General features: G+C 38.4%; 1 long non-coding RNA gene across 1 annotated transcript; it reads left to right on the top strand.

The window, feature by feature from the left end:
• The first annotated feature begins 812 nt into the window (after positions 1-812).
• Positions 813-6,686, top strand: LOC138682011 (uncharacterized). Its single transcript, XR_011322228.1, has 5 exons — positions 813-1,815; positions 2,172-2,263; positions 3,411-3,560; positions 5,165-5,284; positions 6,447-6,686. It is a non-coding gene; the product is annotated as an uncharacterized lncRNA (long non-coding RNA).
• The last annotated feature ends 542 nt before the right edge of the window (positions 6,687-7,228 follow it).

Raw genomic sequence — 7,228 nt, 5'->3', positions numbered from 1 at the left:
TGGAAAGGCTTGGTATGGGAAAATTTGAGAAGCACAGCTCCAGGTACTTTGTTTTAATTACTGAGTTGGACTAGACTGATTTAAAACTCATTATGTTACAGTGACTGGGAACCCTGCACCAGGTAATCAAGCCTCAGATGACTCCCTCTTGAATGCATCACTAGAAATGACAATGCGGTTTATTGTCACGGAAGTTATAGGGTAAATAAGCAGGGAACCTAAACTATTTGAGGCAGCCTGCTTGAGTCAGGATGAAAGCATTTCAGCTGGGCTGTTACAAGGTAGTTTCTGGGATCACTGACTGTGCTGAACATGTCCTAAGGAATCGGTGACTTCATTCCCCAGGACTGCTTGCTGCCTACCTGCCTCTGTGTGTTAAATTCACATTTTAAAAAAGGAAATGCATGCACACACACAAACAACACTTGAACAGGGAAAATGCTTAATTTCCAAGTCTGCTTTCAGTAGTGAAGTATTAGTGTTAACATACAATTTCTCTCTGTTCAATGCAGTTTTCTTGGGCTTACCTAGTCACAAGTCTTTGTGTAGCTAGATAGAGTTTTGGAAAGATTATTTTGCTTTCAAAAGCATTATCTGGCTTGAGATGATTAGTAAATATATTGAAATCCAGTAGGCAGATCTCAAGAAACAGCTGACCTTCATATGCATTTTGATATGGATTTGGAGTGTTTGGGGTTGGTGGTGATTTGGGTTGGCAAATTTTTGTATTTTCTATACTGCCTTTGAGCAAACACAGCTTACTGCATCTGCTTTAGTCCAGTATTGCTGACTGATTATATTGCATTGGTGGCTTTTTTTGGCACAACTTATGTCAGGGAATTCACTACCACACACACACAGCTTCTCTGTGTAGTGCGAATGGAAAGACTATGCCTCTCTCTGTCCCTCATCTTACAGCTGATGCTTGCTAAAAGTTATTTTCAATCACGTTAATGGAATACTGTGAAACAATGGTTTCTTTTTCAAGGCAGGGATACATATAGAGCAAGTATGTGGGGGATGTAGTCCTTCTAGACCTGCCACTTCTTCACTTCCCCAAATTTGGAGGTGAACTTGAACTGTATCTCTCGCACTCAGATGAGGTAGACTGTGGATCTGCAACTCCTCCATTTCCCCCTCCTAGAGAGGCAGTTGTCATGCATCTTCATGGCTCGCTTTCTGTGCTCTTGTAAGAAGACATGATTGAATACTTGTCTTTGTAGTAGAGATGCTTTCACCAGCATCTTTTTTTTCCCCCTTTTCTGTGTGTGTTTTTTTTCTTCTTGCTGGTTGCCTTACACGTGGGAGTAATTTTGCGGGCTGCAGGATGTCACCTATAACTCATCTTCTGGTTAGATAGATACCTTGAAATACCCCTTAAAATATCCATGTCATTCATTGCTATTTATTAAGATAATTTATTAAATCCTGCACTTCAGCACTGATGAACTTAAGTAATCCCCTTACTCATATTTCTCTTACTTGTGAATTACACCAAGAAATCCTTCACTAGTGAATTCAGACAGCCCATAAAAGTCAGCTTCTAGCACAAGAGGGATGCTTGTATGCAAGAAATAATCTCAGATTTCATCGAAGTAACACCTGGATTGAATATATCCTTGCTAACTTTGATGTTTTTCCTTTACTGCCTGCTTGAACAATGAATCACGAAAATATGATGTCCCGTATTAGTACTTCACTGAAATAGTAATCATAATATCACTTAAAAAGAAAGCACAGCAGTTTGATGCATGACCTTCATTTGCACACACTGATACAGCTTGTTTCCTGATTGAATCCTTGCGAGGAACGCAAGTAAGAAATTATTTGATTGGCATACTTGGAGAACCATACTGCTTTTGTAAGATCATATATTTTATATATTTAGTGACTACTTTTTTTTTTTTAATAATTGTCTGAGTCTAGGAGACATTCTTTCAATTATATAGGTATGTCTCTGTGTGTGTGTATATATATATATATATATAAAACCAGTTTTCTGATGTGCTGAGGTGAAGGTTAAGCTATTGCACTACCTGTCCTCATCTTCCTTCATAGTCTTTTAAACTATTGGTCAATTCCACCTGAACATGACAGAGTGGAAGAGTACTAAAAGATGTCAAATTCTTGTAAATGCCAAGAAAATGTGCTAACTGGGGATACCCTCTTAGTAGAAAAAAGCTACATGGAGCAGACTGATCTTACAAATACCCCCACTGCAGCAAGTACTTCCAATGGAGTCTGAACTTTCTTGAACATTAAGGTGAGCCAACCTCAAATTTCATAGGAAACGCAGCTTTTTAATTGTGGGACTTATGGGGACATCTGTGTTATAACAAATGTCATGTCAGAATTGTCTCATAGTTAGCATTAAGCTAGACATTCATAAATATATGATGGACTTAATTCACCTCGATATTAGTAATTAGAGCCACATCAGAGCATCCTCTACTTACTCCAAATCTAATACTGCAAACCACAGGGCTGTGCCAATTCACATAATTTAAATACCTAGGTAATGAGGATGCCCTCAGTAGAAAGGCTGTACTTTAGCTGCACTATGAGCAGTTAGTAAAATCCTTCTTGATATGTTTTTTCTCATGGTTCAAAGAGCTTAGATAGCCTAACTCCTATCAGCTCTTCTTTAAATCTCCTAAAATCCCTAAATGAAAACCTTCCTTTCTTCTGAAATTCTTTTTTCCCTCACTGATCTAGCAAAGAAGCATTATACGCGCTCAGTAGCTAGTTAGGAGCGTGATAAATGACTTGACAGGATAAGCTTTCTCAAGACATGTCATAAATGGGATAAACCTTTGTTCTGAGGAAATTCCAGTCCCTTCAGAATTCAGCCCATCATCCATCCTCTGACTGCTCTGTAGTCTGATACCATGCACCGTTCTCACACAGCCCAAAGCCTGCAGTTTTCAAAGCAGACTAAGTGAATAGAGAAATTTAATAAAATTTGGCTTTCTGATTAATTGAAAAATTCCAGCAGGTTTTGCTAGACAGGCAACAGAAAACACTCTGTTCCCCATAAATACATGCAGCCATAATGAAGAAATCATTCTCTCTTCTATTTATCTCCTGTTTCTCCAAGCTCCTATTTCTCTTGCAATAGCTATTTTCAGGATCCTAGAACAGAAGAATGTACTAAGAGTCTTGCATCTCTGCATCTATTTTTTCATGTACTGACACAAGACTTAACTAGGTATCAGCAGCTTTGCATGCTGGTTTTGTGCATATCTGTTAACACTAATGCTATGAAAGTATCCAATAATTATTTATAGTCATGAGCAGTGCTCTGTATATTCTAAAACACTGGTGCCTGTGCCTCTGTGTCCTGCTTTGAGTTAAATTTGACTGTGTTTTGTGCTAGGGAGATTTGTTTCTTTGGTTTTGTTTTGTTTCAGGGCTAAGCTGCAAGCAAGTTGATGCCAGAAGTTATGAGGTGGCTGTAAAGTCCCTCCCTAAACATGGATGATGTTGTGATGAAACCGTGGTGGAGTTGTTCAGTCTTTCGTTAATTATCTAAAACCAAATATAACTGACAATTGTTGAAGGTGATCTTTTCCTCCAGCTGTTTTCCACTGTATAAACATTACCTGCTGTGATTTACATAAACACTTAGGCAAATACCATCCTCAAGGAGTAGAAAACATACATGTCTTCAGTGGAAACGTTTATATTGTCAAGTACTATAATCACTAGTATGTGTTTGTGCCATAGTAATATTTAAAGGTCTATGGAGGACCGGTGACCCCAATGAAAGTATTTATGAGTGTGCCTCAGGCACAGCCTGTCTGGACACACTTGGGGGCTGAATAAGCTCCTTCCTCACACAGCATGACACTGGACACTCCTGAATATTCAGGTGACTTGTGATTTGCAGGTGTGAGAAGGCATGGCCACGAGCTGCACTTCAAGCTGTGCTTGCAGGCTTACTGTAGAGAAAGGCAGCTGAGGAGCAGCCTGTGAAATAAAATATGGGCATACTCTTGCAGGTGCATTACAGATTTGAGGTCCCCGACCCCAAAGTTTGAAAACCACAACTCCAATTATGAGAAGATTTGTACTTCTCACTACAAACTCTTCTCTTAATTTGAGTAGATGCGCTCTCTGCCCTGAAGTTAAGCATACATGTACAGCGTGCAGGGACGGTGTTCTAAGTACAAATTGGCCCTGGAGGAAGTAAGCAATTTTTCCTCAGCACAGTATCTAAGACACGGTTGTGTTTCAGGGCTGGGAGGGATTTTTAGATTCCCAGAGCAGATAAACAGTTGGTGAAAGGCTAATGCACAGAAAATACGTGGCTTATGTACTTCGTGATTTCTTTTCTTAGCACATTCTCTATCACCAAACAGTTTACTTAGTGTTATGATAATGGGTTTCAAAACTGAAAAAAAAGAAAAATTCTTAAGGTCAGCATATTACTGTTGACAGCATGGAGTTAATTCTCTGTATGGCAGTGCATATGTTCTAAGACAGCTTTTTGGCGGGTAAAATGTCTGTGTGTCTACAGTCAGGCCTTTGTCCTTATAATTCAAGTAAGTGTCATGTAAAGAAAGAAATATTTGCAAGAAAAGGAGTACAGAATATAAGCAGCTAAAATTTGCATTTTCCAGCATTAGGGTAGTAACATGTATGTGATGATCAAATGCCATGCAGTCATTACTCAGACCGTAGCTTCAACTGGTATTGGTTTTACATTTGTTAATTTTGAGGTGCCCAAGCTGCAAAACCAAACAAGCCTTGTGTTCAGTAACACCATGTACACACACAGATCCTCTACAGATTTGCAGAATAATAGCCATTTTGAAAATACGGGCATCTCATCTATTCTGTCTCTGTTGCAGCAACATTAGAAGATCCAAGTATCTCAATCATGAAAACCATCATTACTTTGCAAAATACTGGTTCATACACAGTTAGGCATGCCTATAGCACATGTCACTACCAAGGTACAAATCAAGTATTTCTGGTTTGGGTTAGTATAAATCAGCTTTTCCGTACGGTCATAAGCCGCAAAAGAGTAATATATGTTATTAATTGTTTACTTAAATGTGTTTGTAGCTCAAAGCCTACACTTCGCTGATTCCGAAAAGCCATTAGGAAATATTGCAAACGTTTCTTGATTTAATGCTAACTAAAAATATCTCATCCTCAGATTAGCACAGTGGGATGTCAAGGGTGAGAATATTTGTCCTGGACATCCGACATGAATCCATATTCCTTACGTAAGACCTGGGTTCCACAAAAGTACAATTCCTTTCTTGCCCTCTTCAGAGTAAGTTCCCTTGGCTTTCTTAGATCACTCCAAGGTCGTTTAAAAACAGTAACTTTTTATTGTTGACTGAAATCTGCTGATGACCAGTGAAAAATCTCAATCACCTTTCCTTTTTTATGTTTACTTGTTTTTCTTGCCTAAAAAAAGAGTCTGAATAACTTTGGCATTTGAAAATTCTAGGATTTGGGAGGGGGGAAGGGAAGCTGTATTTCAAAAACAGAAAACCAGTTCAGGAAATTCCAGTCAGCTCTGCTCCTTGGGCCTGTGAGTCTACTTTAATTAGCACTTCCAGTTGGCCAGATTGTTGCTAAGATGGTAGTTCTAGAGAGCTCGATCAGTAATCTCAAAAATGTTGATACCTCAGGATTTGAGAACCAAACCAGCTTAAATGGAAGAATCTGTTAATTAGATATTGAGATGTTCAGGAATAAGCCATTTACTTAGAAACCTCATAATACTTCTGTCAGCTATTTTGCTTTTACTAAAACATTTACATTGAAAGGCTTCACTGAATTACATATTTTTTTCTACTCACAGTTTACTTTATTATAATAGTTGAGGAACAGAGGTTACAATCTTGACTGGTGTTTAAAAGCTTCACCAATCCTTCCCTTGAAAGGTTAACTTAAAACACAGAAAATGGGCCACCTTCTTCTCTCTTGGTAGTTCTGTAATAAAAGGTTGATTGTTCAAGCAGCAGCATTCAATTATTTTGCTTCTGATGCTATCTACATGTAAAAAAATCTAGCTAAGCTCAGGTGGTCCCTGCAGGCTTTCCAGTTCTAGCCTTCAGTGCAAGGATGCAAAACAAAAAATTAGAGCCTCGCAGTTAACATTCAAAATGTAAAGTGTTATGTTGTCAAGTTAAAGAATGAAATTTGCTTCCTGGAATATCAATGATATAGAAAAGCTTCTGGAGTGTTTGCCCTTTTTTTAGTAAAATTTATTCTTCGAATAGGTTTGCCGGAGAAAAATGTGCTAACTAAGGAGTTCAGAGTGGCAGCCAGGGTTCAGGGAAGTTGCTCAGAGATGTAGCTGTCCCATTCTTATGGAATTAGTCATTATACTAGACCTCTACAACAGACACTGAAAATTTATGCTATATTAATAGATGTAATATAGTTGAAACAGAAAACAAATGGTTCCCTATCTGTTTTACCAGGATCTGGGATGCTCAAATGATAGATTTGCAGACCAAAAGCAATGAAACTTATTGCTCTGATTGTGATGGTTGGAAGAGAAACAACACTGACCTCCAGGAGTTTAGGGAGCAAAATAAATACAGACTTTTAGCATTATGCATCAAAACTGAGACCACTGAATAACATCCTGGAAATGTGGTGAGAATAGACATCCAGTGTAAAATAAATCAGCTCTCAAAGGGAGAGTGATGTGAATGACTCAGACCATTCTGAAATTTGTATTAATTTTGCTACTGGCGTGAATTTTAGTCCCACATTTACTCACTTTTTACTTACTGATCTTATAGGTGGGAAACTGAAAAGACAAGAGTCTTTCAGAGGAGAAAATCGATGCTATTACAATGGATCCTCACGAACAGCACCTCAAAGTGGTTCTGGCATTGGAAGGAAGCTTGGCAGCACTGAACAATCAGATAAAGCACTTTTTATTTGCAAGCCAGTTGAAGCAGGTCTCTAAACAGACCAGTGCACAGATGTGTTCTGTTCCTTTAAAATCTCAGCTCTTACTTAAGAGAAAGGGATCAAATAGGAATGCAACCAATACAGAAATGCTGGTAACTCCATAAAAAATGATGGTTTTGCCAAAAAGTGTAAAATTCCTTGTTCATGACTAGATGTTGTGTTAAATGCTTTGAGTTCGTGGTTTGCTAATGGTCTTTTTTTTTTCCTCACAAAGAAATTATATGACCTGTCTGTCATGTCATATGCTGAGTGGCTGGCATCTCACTCTGGTGACCTGCAG

This window comes from Haliaeetus albicilla, chromosome 2 (genome assembly GCF_947461875.1).
Source record: "Haliaeetus albicilla chromosome 2, bHalAlb1.1, whole genome shotgun sequence".
Taxonomy (NCBI): Eukaryota; Metazoa; Chordata; class Aves; order Accipitriformes; family Accipitridae; genus Haliaeetus; species Haliaeetus albicilla.
Note: the sequence above shows the minus strand (reverse complement) of the source record. Positions and strands in the feature narration are given on the sequence as shown.